At 40.0% G+C, this 17892-nt stretch overlaps 1 long non-coding RNA gene across 1 annotated transcript in view; it reads left to right on the top strand.

Moving 5' to 3' along the window:
* LOC148778573 (uncharacterized) overlaps window positions 1-16332 on the top strand; it is a 37553-nt gene extending 21221 nt beyond the window's left edge. Inside the window, exon 4 of the long non-coding RNA XR_016038828.1 lies at window positions 15382-16332. This is a non-coding gene — a long non-coding RNA (uncharacterized LOC148778573). The remainder of the gene's footprint in view (window positions 1-15381) is intronic.
* Window positions 16333-17892: the final 1560 nt, after the last annotated feature.

Below are 17892 nucleotides of genomic sequence, written 5' to 3'. Positions count from 1 at the left end.
TCATAGCTTTTCTTCCAAGGAGAAAGCGTCTTTTAGTTTCAGGCTGCAGTCACCATGTGCAGTGATTTTGGAGCTCAAGAAAATAAAGTCTCTCACTGTTTCCATTGTTTCCTATTTTTTTACCATGAAATGATGGGACCAGATGCCATGATCTTCGTTTTTTGAATATTGAGTTTTAAGCCAGCTTTTTCACTCTCCTCGTTCACTTTCACAAAGAGACTCTTTAGTTTTTCTTCACTTTCTGCCATAAGGGTGGTGTCATCTGCATATCTGAGGTTATTGATGTTTGTTTTTCCTGGCAATCTTGATTCAAGCTTGTGCTTCATCCAGCCTGGCATTTTGCATGATGTACTCTGCATTTAAATTAACTAAGCAGGGTGACAATATACAGCCTTGACGTACTCCTTTCTCAACTTGGAACCATTCCATTGTTCCACGTCTGGTTCTAACTGTTGCTTCCTGACCTGCATACATATTTCTCATGAGGCGGGACAGGTGATCTGGTATTCTCATCTCTTGAAGAATTTTCCACTTTTTGTTGTGATCCACACAGTTGAAGAGTCTTGTGAGTCCCTTGGACTGCAAGGAGATCCAACCAGTCCATCCTAAAGGAGACCAGTCCTGGGTGTTCATTGGAAGGACTGATGCTGAGGCTGAAACTCTAATACTTGGCCACCTCATGCAAAGAGTTGACTGATTGGAAAAGACCCTGATGCTGGGAGGGATTGAGGGCAGGAGGAGAAGTGGATGACAGAAGATGAGATGGCTGGATGGCATCACTGACTTGATGCACATGAGTTTGGGTGAACTCCGGGAGTTGTTGATGGACAGGGAGGCCTGGTGTGCTGCAGTTCATGGGGTTCCAAAGAGTTGGATACGACTGAGTGACTGAACTGAACTGAACACAGTCAAAGGCTTTAGTGTAGTCAGTGAAGCAGAAGTAGATGTTTTTCTGGAACTCTTTCTTTTTCCATGATCCAACAGATGTTGGCAATTTGATCTCTGGTTCCTCTGCCTTTGCTAAATCCAGCTTAAATATCCGGAAGTTCTTGGTTCACATACTGTTGAAGCCTGGCTTGGAGAATTTTAAGCATTAGTTTACTAGTGTGTGAGATGAATGTAATTGTGCGGTAGTTTGAACATCATTTGGCATTGCCTTTCTTTGGGATTGGAATGAAAACGGACCTTTTCCAGTCCTGTGGCCACTGCTGAGATTTCCAAATTTTCTGGCATATTGAGTGCAGCACTTTCACAGCATCATCTTTTAGGATTTGAAATGACTCAACTGGAATTCCATTACCTCCACTAGCTTTGTTTATAGAGATGCTTCCTAAGGCTCACTTGACTTTGCACTCCAGGATGTCTGTCTCTAGGTGAATGATCACATCATCGTGGTTATCTGGGTCATTAAGATTTTTTGTACAGTTCTGTGTTTTCTTGCCACCTGTTTTTAATATCTTCCATTAGGTCCATACTGTTTCTGTCTTTATTGTACCCATCTTTGCATGAAATATTCCCTTGGTATCTCTAATTTTCTTGATGAGATCTCTAATCTTTCCCATTTTTTTGTTTTCTTCTATTTCTTTGCATTGATCACTTAGGAAGGCTTACTTATCTCTCCTTGCTATTCTTTGGAACTCTGCATTTAAATGGCTGTATCTTTCCTTTTCTCCTTTGCTTTTAGCTTCTCTTCTTTTCTCAGCTATTTGTAAGGCCTCATCATACAATCATTTTGCCTCTTTTTTTCATTTTTTCTTCTTGGGGATGATTTTGATCACCATCTCCTGTACAATGTTACAAACCTCTGTCCATAGTTCTTTAGGCACTCTGTCTATCAGATCTAATCCCTTGAATCTATTTGTTACTTCCACTGTATAATCGTAAAGAATTTGTTTTAGGTCATACCTGAATGGTCTAGGAGTTTTCCCTGCTTTCTTCATTTAAGTCTGAATTTGGCAATAAGGAGTTTATGATCTGAGTCACAGTCAGCTCCTGGTCTTGTTTTTGCTGATTGTATAGAGCTTCTATATAGATTTTTAATCTTTATTGAGTGCTTGGTATAGTGTCAGGAATTTCTACAGCACTTCAATTCTCACAAATACTGTATGAGGTTGCTACTATATTTGTCCGGTAGTTTGAGCATTCTTTGGCATTGCCTTTCTTTGGGATTGGAATGAAGACTGACCTCTTCCAGCCTCTTCCAGTCCTCTGGCCACTGCTGAGTTTTCCAAATCTGCTGGCATATTGAGTGCAGCACTTTCACAGCATCATCTTTCAAGACTTGAAATAGCTCAACTGGAATTCCATCACCTCCACTAGCTTTGTTCGTAGTGATGCTTTCTAAGGCCCACTTGACTTCACATTCCAAGATGTCTGGCTCTAGGTCAGTGATCACGCTATCGTGACTATCTTGGTCGTGAAGATCTTTTTTGTACAGTTCTTCTGTGTATTCCTGCCACCTCTTCTTAATATCTTCTGCTTCTGTTAGGTCCATACCATTTCTGTCCTTTATCGAGCCCATCTTTGCATGAAATGTTCCCTTGGAATCTCTAATTTTCTTGAAGAGGTCTCTTGTTTTTCCTATTCTGTTGTTTTCCTCTATTTCTTTGCATTGATCACTGAGGAAGTCTTTCTTATCTCTCCTTGCTATTCTTTGGAACTCTGCATTCAGATGCTTATATCTTTCCTTTTCTCCTTTGCTTTTCGCCTCTCTTCTTTTCACAGCTATTTGTAAGGCCTCCTCAGACAGCCATTTCGCTCTTTTGCATTTCTTTAAAATTCTCCAAGCCAGGCTTCAGCAGTATGTAAACCGTGAACTCCCAGATGTTCAAGCAGGTTTTAGAAAAGGCAGAGGCACCAGAGATCAAATTGCCAACATCCGCTGGATCATGGAGAAAGCAAGAGAGTTTCAGAAAAACATCTATTTCTGCTTCATTGACTATGCCAAAGCCTTTGACTGTGTCGATCACAATAAACTGTGGAACATTCTGAAAGAGATGGGAATCCCAGACCACCTGACCTGCCTCTTGAGAAACCTGTATGCAGGTCAGGAAGCAACAGTTAGAACTGGACATGGAACAACAGACTGGTTCCAAATAGGAAAAGGTGTACGTCAAGGTTGTATATTGTCACCTTGCTTATTTAACTTATATGCAGAGTACATCATGAGGAACGCTGGGCTGGAAGAAGCACAAGCTGGAATCAAGATTGCTGGGAGAAATATCAATAACCTCAGATATGCAGATGACACTACCCTTAAATGCAGTACTTGGATGCAATCTTAAAAATGACAGGATGATTTCTGTTCGTTTCCAAGGCAAACCATTCAATATTACAGTAATCCAGGCCTATGCCCCAACCAGTAATGCTGAAGAAGCCTAAGTTAATCGGTTCTATGAAGACCTACAAGACCTTTTAGAACTAACACCCAAAAAAGATGTCCTTTTCATTATAGGGGACTGGAATGCAAAAGTAGGAAGTCAAGAAACACCTGGAGTAACGGGCAAATTTGGCCTTGGAGCACGGAATGAAGCAGGGCAAAGGCTAATAGAGTTTTGTCAAGAGAATGCACTGGTCATAGCAAACACCCTCTTCCAGCAACACAAGAGAAGACTCTACACATGGACATCACCAGATGGTCAACACCGAAATCAGATTGATTATATTCTTTGCAACCAAAGATGGAGAAGCTGTATACAGTTAGCGAAAACAAGACCAGGAGCTGACTGTGGCTGAGATCATGAACTCCTTATTGCCAAATTCAGACTTAAATTGAAGAAAGTAGGGAAAACCACTAGACCATTCAGATATGACCTCAATCAAATCCCTTATGATTATACAGTGGAAGTGAGAAATAGATTTATGGGACCAGAGCTGATTGATAGAGTGCCTGATGAACTCTGGATGGAGGTTCGTGACATTGTACAGGAGACAGGGACCAAGACCATCCCCATGGAAAAGAAATGCAAAAGAGCGAAATGGCTGTCTGAGGAGGCCTTACAAATGGCTGTGAAAAGAAGAGAGGTGAAAAGCAAAGGAGATGACACTACCCTTATGGCAGAAAGTGAAGAGGAACTCAAAAGCCTCTTGATGAAAGTGAAAGAGGAAAGTGAAAAGGTTGGTTTGAAGCTCAACATTCAGAAAACAAAGATCATGGCATCTGGTCCCATCACTTCATGGGAAATAGATGGAAAAACAGTGGAAACAGTGTCAGACTTTGTTTTTTTGGGCTCCAAAATCACTGCAGATGCTGATTGCAGCCATGAAATTAAAAGACGCTTACTCCTTGGAAGGAAAGTTATGACCAATCTTGATAGTATATTAAAGAGCAGAGACATTACTTTGCCAACCAAGGTCCGTCTAGTCAAGGCAATGGTTTTTCCCGTGGGCATGTATGGATGTGAGAGTTGGACTGTGAAGAAGGCTGATCGCCAAAGAATCGATGCTTTTGAACTGTGGTGTTGGAGAAGACTCTTGAGAGTCCCTTATACTGCAAGGAGATCCAACCAGTCCATTCTAAAGGAGATCAATCCTGGATGTTCATTGGAGGGACTGATGCTAAAGCTGAAACTCCAATACTTTGGCCACCTCATGCGACGAGTTGACTCACTGGAAAAGACTCTGATGCTGGGAAAGGTTGGGGGCGGGAGGAGAAGGGGACGACGGAGAATGAGATGGCTGGATGGCATCACCGACTCTGTGGACATGAGTTTGAGTGAACTCCGGGAGTTGGTGATGGACAGGGAGGCCTGGCGTGCTGTGATTCATGGGGTCGCAGAGAGTCGGACACGACTGAGCGAACTGAGCTGAACTGAACTGAACTATATTTGTATAGATGTCAAAACTGAGGCACACACAGAGAGTAAATTCAGTGATTCCCAGCTGCTTGGTTGCATCCTGTCCTCATGGGGTCCGTAGTACAGTCCTCATGGGGTACTCAGCATCACTTGTTTAGCTCTTTCCCACTTTATTTTGTTTGTATTTTAGGAATTAAAATATTTTTGAAGCTACAGAAGTAAGTGCATGTATAACGTAAGGACTAAAACATACAAAGAGGTGGGTAAACACAGAGACTTCCATTCCTTACCCCTAAGCGGTAATTTAGAGTGCTAACTAATATTAATTTTTAAAATGTATTTCAGAATTGTCTATGCATAAATCAGGATATACACACGTGTAAATATTTTAGTTTATGGATCTCTTAAGGTACTTGTGTCATAAATTGATGTATTATAGGTGTTTGTGAACATGCTTCCCCACTGGCTCAGCAAGTAAAGAATCCACCTGCAATGCAGGAGACACAGGTGATGGAGGTTCAATCCCTGGGTCAAGAAGATCCCCCATAGGAGCATATGGCAACCTGCACCAGTATTCTTGCCTGGAGAATTCCATGGACAGAGGAGCCTCGCAGGCTACAGTCCATGGGGTCACAAAGAGACAGATACGACTGAGAGACTGAGCACACCACCTGTTGTGAGGTTGAACAGAGACCCTAGCAGGAGGATGGCCACTACGCAGTGAACACATTTATTTCCCTGAATTGACTCTAACGTCTCTGAGATTATGCTGTATGCACTGTCCTGGTTTCCTATTGTTAAGTAACAAATAATCCCAAGATTTAGTGACTTAAATTAAGACAACATTTATTTTGCTCATAGATCTTCCATTTGGGCGGAGCTCAGTGGGAAGATCTCATCTTTGCTGTAAGATCAGCTGGGGTGTCTCAGAGCCTGGGGACTAGAATTACCTGGAGTTCCAATTATTCACATGTGCCATGTTTGGTGCTGGCTCTCTATGGGACTTTGGATGAGATGGTGGCTGGGTCTCTTGTACATACTTTTCCATGTAGCCACTTGGCTTCCTCAGATTGTGGTGGCTGAGTTTTAACCCTACTGAGAGGAGCATGCAGAAGCTGTATCTTCTCTTATAACTTACTCTTGGGTCACATAACATCATTTCTGCAGTAGCAATAGACTTACCCAGACTCAAGGGGAAAGAATGTATATCTTGAGTAGTATTTCATTGTATGTATGTACCATGTTTTCTTTATCCATTTGTATGTCTTTGGTTATTTATTACTCAGCCATAAAAAGGAATGATATTGGTTCCTTTGTAGAGATATGGATGAACTTAAGTCTGTCATACAGAGTGAAGTCAGAAAGAGAAAAACATATTGTATATTAACACATACATGTGGAATCTAGAAAAGTTGTGCAGATGAATCGATTTTCAGGGCAGGAATAGAGATGCAGATGTAGAGAATAGACATGTGGATCCAGAACCTGGGGGAAGGGTTGCAATGAATTGGGAGAGTGGGACTAACGTTTGTGCACTGCTGAGTGTAAAACAGATAGCTGATGGGAACCTGCTGTACAGCTCAGGGAGCTCAGTTCATTGCTTTGTGGTGAACTAGATTGGTGGGGTGGGGGAAGGGAGCACTGAGAAGGACAGGGTGTATGTAAACATGTATCTGATTCACTTTGTTGTACAACAAACCTAACACAACTTTGAAAGCAACTATTTTTTTTGTGTGTGTGCGTGCTCAGTCAGGATACTTCAATTAAAAAAACAGAATGCAAATCCTGCCTCTCAAAAATCGCATTGCAAGTGGATTGCATGGGATAGGCCATATGGTTGCGGCCATCTTTGGAAAATTCAACTGTTACAAGTATCTTTTTATTGTAGACACATCCCTCTATTGTCCAGACATTTATTTCCTATACTTGTATACAGTAGGTGCTCAGTTACTGTCCAGGAGATTGATCTGTGAACCCAGGTTGGGAGGAGGCAGCTCTTGATGCTGCTCTGGGCCAATAAGGGAGGGGAGGTAGTGGTTCATGCTTGTGAAGATGCTGTCGTTATCTCAAAAGTAGCATCCAGAGTGTAAAATCTCACCAGGCACAATTGCTAGGGGTTCCTAGAAAAGGTGTTTATGAAATGATTCCCTTGGTGGTAACTAGCAGATGCCTTTGAGCTGTCTTCTTTGTCCAGGAGGCTTCTGAGAAGTGCCATTGTGATTGTGAAGGGGAAACAGAGCCGGCGCTAGGCTGAGTTTTGTGTAAGCAGGCACTGAAACCTTGCGTCCTCTAGGAACCACAGTCAGAATGTAAAGCCCTGCTCACCTAAATTCCTCAAAAGTTTTGCATGTTTGGCAGTGGTTAAATTAGTATCAAGGTGAAACTCTGATCAGGAAAGATGAGGGCCAAATGTGTCTTCTTTGCTCTTACATTTGGGGGGATGAATATTATTGGTGCCGATCAGAGCACTGGCAGAATTGGTCTTCTGGTATTGAGACTAGTCTGTAACTCCAGCTGAGGCCTGGTTTCTGCAGAACATAGCTCTTGGCCAAGCCAAGCAAAGTAAGCTGTGCAAAACAGAAGCATGAACAGGATGGAAGGTCTTGTTCACAGAATTTTTTCAGAACCCATTTCTGATATGTCTTATTTTGTCTTTTTTGTTTTTCTGTCTTCTTCTCTGTACTGCTGTCTCACACTTGGTTTCCTCAGTCAGCTCTCAACTCCCCAGCTCACAGGAAATTGACATATTTGTTTTCTCTTGATGTCAGTTGAACTGGTAACCCTGAATCAGACCAATCTGGCTACTAGGAATAATCTCTGACCCTCCACCACATGAACAGGTCCAACTGCAAAGCACATAATCGTGGTCTTCCCTCAGAGGGGTCTTAAGTGGGGCAGTCAAGCTTTAAGGGCTCTGTTCTTCTTCCCATTTTGACTTCGATAGAGTTAGAGCAAACAATCATTAAGATTCAGTGATGATAAAAGGGCTTAGAACCAGAGACACAATGTGAAAAGAGCTTACTGTACTCATAAGTAAATGTATTTGGAAAACTTTTGTCAGAGTCAATGTCTTTGGCTAAATATGTCTGGCTACCTGTAGAAGCTTTCTGTTATGTTGCCTACTGAATTCTCTACCCAAGTGGATATCCTTAGTATTGTTTGACTACATCCTCCCTTTTATTTAGTGCTAACAAGGAAGATGAGGTAGTGGCTTATGCTTTATTATTATTTTTAATATTCAAACTACTTGGAAACCATTACTTTTGAATAGATCATTGAAGGCCAACCTCTAGCTGCCTACATGTTACTGTCCACGTTCTTCCCCTATTGATAAAATTCACTAGTAGAGTATAACTTCAGGGTAACCATTTGGGGGTGCTTGATATAGGAAGAAAAAGCACTAAAATGTGAATCTCAGGACAGCCTTTTGATACTCAAGTCACTGGACACTGGTCTAAAGGAATGGTCAGACATTCAATTACCTAGCCCAATTCAAGGTGTACATTTAGTATGACTTTTAGAATTATTGTTTTTGGAAAGCTACAGTATCTTGATACTTTTTAACCTGGCAATGAAAATGGTTTCTGTAGTGTTGGATAAAGAGAATTAGATTTCCCAGTTCAGTTCAGTTCAGTAGCTCAGTCATATCTGACTCTTTGTGATCCCATGGGCTGCAGCATGCCAGGCCTCCCTGTCTATTGCCAACTCCTGGGGTTTACTCAAACTCATGTCCATTGAGTTGGTGATGCCATGCAACCATCTCATCCTCTGTCATCCCCTTCTCCTCCTGTCTTCAATCTTTCCCAGCATCAGGGTCTTTTCCAATCAGTCAGTTCTTTGCATCAGGTGGCCAAAGTATTGGAGTTTCAGCTTCAACATCAGTCCTTCCAATGAACATTCAGGACTGATTTCCTTTAGGATGGACTGGTTGGATCTCCTTGTAGTCCAAGGGACTCTCAAGAGTCTTCTCCAACACCGCAGTTCAAAAGCATCAATTCTTTGGCACTCAGATTTCTTCTCTTTGCAGAAGGAAATGGCAACCCACTCCAGTACTCTTGCCTGGAAAATCCCATGGATGGAGGAGCATGGTGGGCTATAGTCCACGGTGTTGCAAAGAGTTGGACATGACTGAGTGACTTCACTTTCTTTATAGTCCAACTCTCACATCCATACATGACTACTGGAAAAACCATAGCCTTGACGAGACAGACTGTTGTTGGTAAAGTAATGTCTCTGCTTTTTAAGACACTGTCCTGGTTGGCCATAAATTTTCTTCCAAGGAGCTATCATCTTTTAATTTAATGTCTGCAGTTACCATCAGCAGTGATTTTGGAGCCCCCCAAAATAAAGTCTGTCACTGTTTCCACTGTTTCCGCATCTATTTGCCATGAAGTGATGGTACCAGATGCCATGATCTTAGTTTTCTGAATGTTGAGTTTTAAGCCAACATTTCACTCTCCTCTTTCACTTTCATCAAGAGACTCTTTAGTTCTTCTTCACTTTCTGCCATAAGGGTGGTGTCATCTGCATATCCGAGGTTATTGATATTTCTCCCGGCAAACTTGATTTCAGCTTGTGCTTCATCCAGCCCAGCATTTCTCATGATATACTCTGCATAAAAGTTAAATAAGCAGGGAGGCAATATACAACCTTGATGTACTCCTTTCCCTAATTGGAGCCAGTCTGTTCCATGCCCAGTTCTAACTGTTGCTTCCTGACCTGCAAGTCAGGCAAGAGGCAAGTCAGGTGGTCTGATATTCCTATCTCTTTCAGAATTTTCCACAGTTTATTGTGATCCACACAGTCAAAGGCTTTGGCATAGTCAATAAAGCAGAAGTCGATATTTTTCTGGAACTCTCTTGCTTTTTTGATGATTCTGTGGATGTTGGCAACTTGATCTCTGGTTCCTCTGCCTCTCTTAATCCAGCTTGAACATCTGGAATTTCACAGTTCACGTACTGTTGAAGCCTGGCTTGGAGAATTTGAGCATTACTTCAGTAGCGTGTGAGATGAGTGCGATTGTGCAGTAGTTTGAGCGTTCTTTGACATTGCCTTTCTTTTTGATTGGAATGAAAACTGACCTTTTCCAGTCCTGTGGCTACTGCTGTTTCCCAAATTTTCTGGCATATTGAGTGCAGCACTTTCAAAGCAACATCTTTCAGGATTTGAAATAGCTCAACTGGAATTCCATCACCTCCACTAGCTTTGTAGTGATGATTTAGATTTCCCAATGTGATTTTAACTTATGGGCCTAAGAGTTTGAGCCTTGTTTGCTGGATCTTTGGCTCTCCAAAAAATTAATGCATTTGAACTGTGGTGTTGGAGAAGACTCTTGAGAGTCCCTTGGACTGCAAGGAGATCAAACCAGTCATTTCTAATGAAAATCGGTCCTGAATATTCACTGGAAGGACCGATGCTGAAGCTGAAACTGCAATACTTTGGCTACCTGATGCAAAGAACTGACTGATTGGAAAAGACCCTGATGCTGGGAAAGATTGAAGGCAGGAGGAAAAGGGGATGACAGAGGATGAGATGGCTGAATGGCATTACCAACTCGATGGACATGAGTTTGAGCAAGGTCTGGGAGTTGGTGATGGGCAGGGAAGCCTGGTGTGCTGCAGTTCATGGGATTGTAAAGAGTTGGACACAACTGAGCGACTGAACTGAACTGTTGGATATTGACTGGAGTGGTGGCAATGAAATTATGGTCAAACAGTGGAGTAATATCCTTGCTATCACTGTCCGTCATCCTTCCTATTCCTCAGGATAGTTCAGTTATCATCTCCCTCATCCATTGCTCCTTATATGGAGGAGGCCCAAAGTCCTATTACTTGTTTCTTTCCAGTGCTTCTGGCTTCTATTTTTTTCCCCTTTTCCTCCACTGATGCTCATCTAGTTCAAGCCTTTATTGCCTGTTTATAAGATTATGGCATTAACTGAACTGGTCTTAAGCTTTCTCCCTTCAGTTCCTAATCTAATTCCAAGTCATTGTCCTAAAATTCCTATTTAGTTAACTTATACCTCTCCTCAAAAAAGAATGAAATCATTCTGGGGATTTCTCTGGAGGTTCAGTGGTTAGGACTCAGTGCTTTCTTTGCTGTGACCCCGGATTCAGTCCCTGGTTGGGGAACTAAGGTCCTGTAAGCCATGTGGCACAGCCAAAATAAAAAAAAGGGAGTCATTCCTCTTTGATTGTTGAATCAAGTTCAAATTAATTGGAATAGTAGACATCCAGCCCTAATAAGATGCATGGTAATTACCCCTTGCTAAACATTTTTTTATATTCCCTTTCTACTGTCCTGGAATGCCAGTCTCCTCACCAGTCTCTGATCAGTTCTCTCTCTGTGTTTTCCTTAATGATTCTCCTTCACATGGAATAGCTCATTCACGTGGGAAATGTTGGTTCTTCACTGGCCACCACCTGTAACTATTGGAATTATACTGATTCTCTAAATTTCTCTTCCTCCTTCAAAGGCAACTCCTACCCATCTCAAGAAAAATTAATCTCTCTGTTCAGTCTTCTTGAAGTGCTGTTTACCATTTTCTGTTTTGTATGCTATGGAAATGGGTAAATTGATTTTTTACCAGACTGTAGGCTCATGCAGGACAGAGATGAGGTTTTAATAGCTTCAGCATTGCTTTAGACCTTTGCTAAAAGTTGTTGTTAACTGAATTTTCACCGATTCTCTCTGGGTAAAGTTATATCTAATTCAGACCATTAACTCCAGTTTTTCTGTATGTTAAGAGTGTAAAGCAAGTGGTGAAAATGTATGATTGGTTTTGGTGTCTAATTACCATGATGATATTTTGAAAACCAAAAGTTTTTCATGTGATTTATTAAAGGGTATCAAAGAGATATAATTGCCCAAGGACTGTTTCCTCAAAAACTGGTGTACGGCGATTATTCTTGTGTGTTAAACCTTATCAATTCTAATAACTCTTGTAGACACTAACTCCAAATATTGCCAATATGCTGATATAGGAAATCTTTAAGTATTTGATATATATGCCTTATGCTTTTATTTTCTTGATTTCCTTTTAGAGGTGAGCTCTTTTGTGTGGTAGGTTTATGAAAAGAGAGAACCTCAATGTGCGTATAGTTTCCATCTTCAACTATACTAACAAGAGCTAACTGATATATCGGCTAGGATGAGCATTAAGGTCACATAAAATTGCAATTAAGGTTTGAAAACTGCTGTTTTTAAAGAAAACTCTTTCTTGTGATTTGTTGTTTCAAATCTTTTTTCTCTTATATTAAATGTTACAGTGTTCAGAATTGGTTCTCTTTGTACTTCTTAAGAATATTTAGCTATCCTGTTTTTAATTTTAAAGTGTGTCATTTTTCCATCATACCTTCAGGTAATACATACATATATATTTTGGTAATTTTATTCATAATGTATCTGATTTTCAGTCCCCACCACACATTCATCTATTTCTTTTGGGCACAGAGCTTCCTTTGAGGCCAGTCAGAGCTTTGTTAATAGATGAACTGTGTGGCAGGAAGGGGGATGTTTCCCACCTTTCTTTCTCTCTGACTCTTTCATCATATGTAACAATGTTTTCCATTCCTCTGTAGATAAGAATCTTTTGTGAATTTTCTATATTTAACATTCTAAATGCTGTTAAGTGACATCAGCCATTCTCACCACATCCACTCCGATTAAAAGTGAGTCAAAGACAATTAGGTACTCTGGCAGGAACTGTGACCCCACAAACTGATAATTTTTGATAGTATCTTCCAGTCTTTGTAGATGCAAACACCATGGTGTTCTGTTCTGTAAATGCTAGGAGACGGACTAAGGCAATTTCCTTTTTACCTTTTTTTTTTCTTTTGAGGATAGGATATATTTTCTTTTTTCCACATTATTGGTCTTCCGCTTGACTTGTTAGGGCTCGATAACACTCAATTCTTACATGCTTAGTTTTATTTATTTATTTATTTATTTTTGACCATACCCCATGACATGCAGGATCTTAGTTCCCCTTGGACCATGGCAGTGAAAACCCCGAATACTAGCCAGGGAAATCCCATATGCTCAGTTCTTATATGTAGTCACTGGGTTTCATCCAACCTTCTTCCCCAGATGTCTTGCCTTTGTAGAACTTCAGAAAAGACACTTCACAAATCCCCTTGACAGTACATGCTAATGTTGAAGGTCTTCCTTTCTGGAAAGTACCACCTCAAGTAATCATCTGAAGAGGAATAACCAGATTGTTCTTATCTGGACATCTGAGGATGTCAGTCATGTCCTCTTGTAGATAATCAAAAGACTGATATCAAGTAATTTATGCTTTCTCCAAACTGTATCATTAGAGTTTTAGTTTCTTCCTGTTTACTTCTCTGAATCATCTCCCATATATCCACAACCTATGAAATGCTAAAATTGGGGCTTTTTTTCCTCTAAAGTTATTAGTATTTTCCATATTTAAATTTCTTCTACGTGAAATAAATTCAGTGAAGGAAGTCTGCTTTTTCCAACTAGTTCAACTCCAACTCTTCTAGTTAAGATCCTCAAAAACCAAGAAGATATCCTCCTGTGAAAACTTTTAATAAAAAGTTATTCTTAGTCCTCCAACTTAAGTGTTTTCATATACATGGGATTGAACACTTGAGGACAAACAATATATCTTTCCTAAATATTCAGTTATAGGTTTTTGATAAGCTGATATATAGGGCCATCCCACCAACTCCTGCCCAGAGGAATTTTGTTTGGAATCAATTTATTTCTTATTTTTTTCTTTAAACTTTATATTTTGTATTGGAGTATAGCCAATTTATAATGTTGTGGTGGTTTCAGGTGGATAGTAAAGGGACTCGGCTATACATATATGCATATCCATTCTCCCCCAAACTCCCTTCCCACTCAGGCTGCCACATAACACTGAGTAGAGTTGCCTGTGCTATACAGTAGGTCCTTGTTGGTCATCCATTTAAAATATATCAGTGTCTTCTAACTTACTTAAAATGATTTTCTATGTGTTCTTGGGCAAACTAAAGGCCGTGTTTCTAAGTTCTTTGTCTGTAAAATAAAGCACAGGAGAGGGATTATCTCAAGGATGTTTTATATTCCAATCATACTATTTGATTTTGAGATTCTAGTTGAAGTTCAGTGTGGATAGAAAGGTAATGTGAAGGGAGAGTTGGACAGAAAGACATGGATTATGAAGTTAAAGAGGTGAAAGCTTAAGAGTTAAATAGGACCATCTTTCTCCTGCTGAGTCTTCACCATAACTCAGGAAAAGTCCACAACTTTCTCCTCCCTCTGCTGATTTTCCTTCTTCTTCCCCTTTTATCCCCTTATTTTCCTCCTCTTTCCCCCATGCCCTTCTTTCTAATTCTTTCTTTCTGTTTTATTCTTCTAGAGAAAAACACACACACTTTTTCTAGGTGGCACACTTAGGATATTTTACAATGACTACCCCAAATTCCTATTTTATAAAAATAGACTGATATTGAACAAAAAGTGTCAATATCCATGTGTGTTTTTAAAAACTTTATTATGTGTATCTTAACTTTTTCATTTCCCTAGCTTTCCACTTGAGATGCAAAGGCTCAGTGGAGAGAATATTTATTACAGTGTGAGATTCCTTACTCCATGATATTTTTCCTTTCCAATGTAAAAAGGTCATACTAATTCATTGTGCGTATTTTGGTAAAATGGATTTTCTTGCTTTAATATATTAATTTTATTTTCTAATGAAATTCCAGTTATTGTGATTATATCTATATTTGATCTCTTCCTTTCTACCTCAAATAATCAAGGGCAAAAAAACCTTAGATTTACTTAATTTAAAATAACAAGTAAAAAGAAAAGCAGTTTCATTTGGAGTTGATTTATCTCGGACTTTTTCCAGGTGTTTTTTTGTTTTTGCTGTTTTATAATTATGTTTTAGTATTGAGGGTTATTTTTTGTCAGAGTATATTTCTAGCAATTTGGTATAATGTTGTAAATCAGTCAGAGTCTTTAAAAAATTTGTCCTGCCAAGACTGTGAGATGCATTCCTACATATTCATTTTTGAATTGATGGACGGATGACAGGCAGTAGGCAGCAGGATTGAGTACTAAACGATTCTTGTGTCAGGCTTCAGATCTCTAGCAATCTGATCTCTAGCACATGAAAAGGAGTAGAACAAAAAGCAAAACCAGAAATATGTATGAGAATTTGGTCTAAAGTCAGAAAATAGAAGCAAAGAATTATTTTTACTAGGAGGAAGAGAAAGATAGTAAGGTTAGAGAGCTGGAACGTTTGATACCAATATGAAAAAAGGACCTGATTATTTTACATTTTATTGAAAGTTTATTGTTACCTAACTGCATGTTGAAATTTTACAGATTAGTTGAAAGATTGTAAAAATGATTGAACATTTAAAAGGCTAGATTTATGAATGTGAGAAAACGGCAAAGTGGGTTCTAAAGATGATCCTCCAGGAAAAGGTAGGGCGACTTGGGCTTCCTTGATAACTCAGTTGGTAAAGAATCCAACTGCAATGCAGAAGACCCTGGTTCAATTCCTGGGTTGGGAAGATCTGCTGGAGAAGGGATAGCCTACTCACTCCAATATTCTTGGGCTTCCCTTGTAGGTCAGCTGGTAAAGAATCTGCCCTCAATGCAGGAGCCATGGGTTTGAAAGAGCTCCTGGAGAAGGGAAAGGCTACACACTCCAGTATTCTGGCCTGGAGAATTCAGTCCAGGGGTTGCAAAGAGTTGGACACAACTGAGCGACTTTCACTTTGGCATGGCTCTGGGAACTAGAAGTCCTTTGCCTTTTTCCACAGCTATTCCCAATGACCCAAGTCTCCAGGCAAGTTTTTTTTACCTCTTTGTATCAAATTGTCTGCATTAGATACTGAAGGCATTGGTTGATTTTTAAGGTCTCCACAGATCAGAATTTATAATGGCTTCTCATCTACCTGAAATATGGAACAAGAAGAAACATGCAGAGTGTACAGAGTTAACCATGGAACAAATAAAATACAGCATTCTTAAAGCTAATGATGAAACATTCATAGAATTGGGAGAAATTTTATTTAATCTATGATGTGGACATTTGGTTTCAATGCTTATCTTCCTTCCTTCCCTCTACAAAGCCCATTGTCTTGCTTATTCTTAGCAGTGTTCAAATACCAGCTGTAAAAAATAATAAAAAAAAGAATATAAATAAAATTAATGCCAAGTACAATTTCTTCTGTGAAGTCCATTGGTTTTACCCAGCCTGCCCTACTTTTTTTAAAACCTGGCTTGCATGCCAATTTTGTGTGTCTCTTTGCAAAACATGTTGCAAAAATAAAAAAAAGGTTAAAAAAAGGAAATAAAAAGAAAGACAACCATAAAACTAAATATTATAAAACTAACAAACTTTCAGTACTTAAAAGCAAAATAACAGAACTGCATTTGTCTCTGTACCTAAAACTTTCACAAGCCCAAGGGACTGAGAAAATAATTAACTACTATTCCCTACAAGAATGGCAAAAGGGCTTCAAGGTTTATTGAGCAAGGACTAGCCAATTTTTAAAGTCCCATGCAGCCCAAAGTTTCCCTGACATGATTCCTGCCTCTGAGGATATCGAATTCCAAAAGTGAAGGAAAAGGGAAGTTACCCTAAGGCAAGGTGGTTCCCTTGAAAATGATGAAGGCTATTATGCTTTTGAACTGTGGTGTTGGAGAAGACTCTTGAGAGTCCTTTGGACTGCAAGGAGATCCAACCAGTCCCTTCTAAAGGAGATCAATCCTGGGTGTTCATTGGAAGGACTGATGCTAAAGCTGAAACTGCAATACTTTGGCCACCTCATGCGACGAGTTGACTCACTGGAAAAGACTCTGATGCTGGGAAAGGTTGGGGGCGGGAGGAGAAGGGGACGACGGAGAATGAGATGGCTGGATGACATCACTGACTCGATGGACATGAGTTTGAGTGAACTCTGGGAGTTGGTGACGGACAGGGAGGCCTGGCGTGCTGTGATTTATGGGGTCACGGAGAGTCGGACACGACTGAGCTACTGAACTGAACTGAACTGATTTTACTTCCTAGTGTGTCCCTTCTGCCCCCTACCCCATCCCCCATACTGTTTTTCCTGGAGAGTTCATCAATTTAGGGGGTTTTAGTTTTCCAGTTGCTTAAAAGAGAGCTGCATTTCAAAAGTCAAACCATTAAGAAAAGGATAGCAAACAGCAAGCAAGGGATCCCGTGAAGAGGGACAAATTGACAATGGTATGCTCTTACGAGCTCTTTACTATTTAAGGGAATTATTACGTTTGAAAAAATTAAGTCAGAAACATGTATATTATCATATGTGACACAAATCGCCAGTCCAAGTTCGATGCATGATACAGGATGCTTGGGGCTGGTGTACTGGGATGAACCAGAGGGATGGGATGGGGAGGGAGGTGGGTGGGGGTTCAAGATGGGGAACATATGTACACCCGGGGCAGATTCATGTCAATGTATGGCAGAACGAATACAGTAATGTAAAGTAATTAGCCTCCAATTAAAATAAATAAATTAAAAAAAAAGAAAAAATAAAGTCATCAGTTAGCAGTAGTTGGAAAACAAGTCAGTTAATTGCAGTGAACACCATTACTCATGTTATACCTGCGTTTTATTTATTCTTTATTTTTTAAGATAGAATCTCTTTATTTTACTTATTTTGGACATGCCCATGTGGCATGTGGGATCTTAATTCCCTGACCACGGACTGAATCAGTGCTCCCGGTATCTTAACCACTGGACTGCCAGGGAAGTTCCTATCCTTGCATTTTAGAAAGAATATTTCAAAAATATCTATTTTGAAAAATCTATGTAAAAAGCCAGTTAGTGAACTGACTCTTAAAGCCAGGGAAAGAGTGGAGTCAGAAGCCTGGCAAAAAAACACACCTTGCAAGCCTTGGTTCTGGGAGTGAACTCTTGGGTCTGTTTTCTGGAGTCAAGAGGGAAAGAAACATTCCCTATTTGATTCTGTATCGGTGTGTAATATATACAGAATTTTTGCAGATGAATGAGTGAAACAAAATATGTGACAGAAACACACTTGGCCTTTCTGATAGCTATTATTTAGGAAGAGGAAATGCAGCCGTGTGTATTAATAATCTTCTTA

The sequence above is a fragment of the Moschus berezovskii genome, chromosome 2 (assembly GCF_049115385.1).
Source record: "Moschus berezovskii isolate FMDL1 chromosome 2, NW_MosBer_1.0, whole genome shotgun sequence".
NCBI classification, from domain to species: Eukaryota; Metazoa; Chordata; class Mammalia; order Artiodactyla; family Moschidae; genus Moschus; species Moschus berezovskii.
The sequence above is the reverse complement of the archived record's forward strand: the minus strand, read 5'-3'. Positions and strand labels throughout refer to the sequence as shown.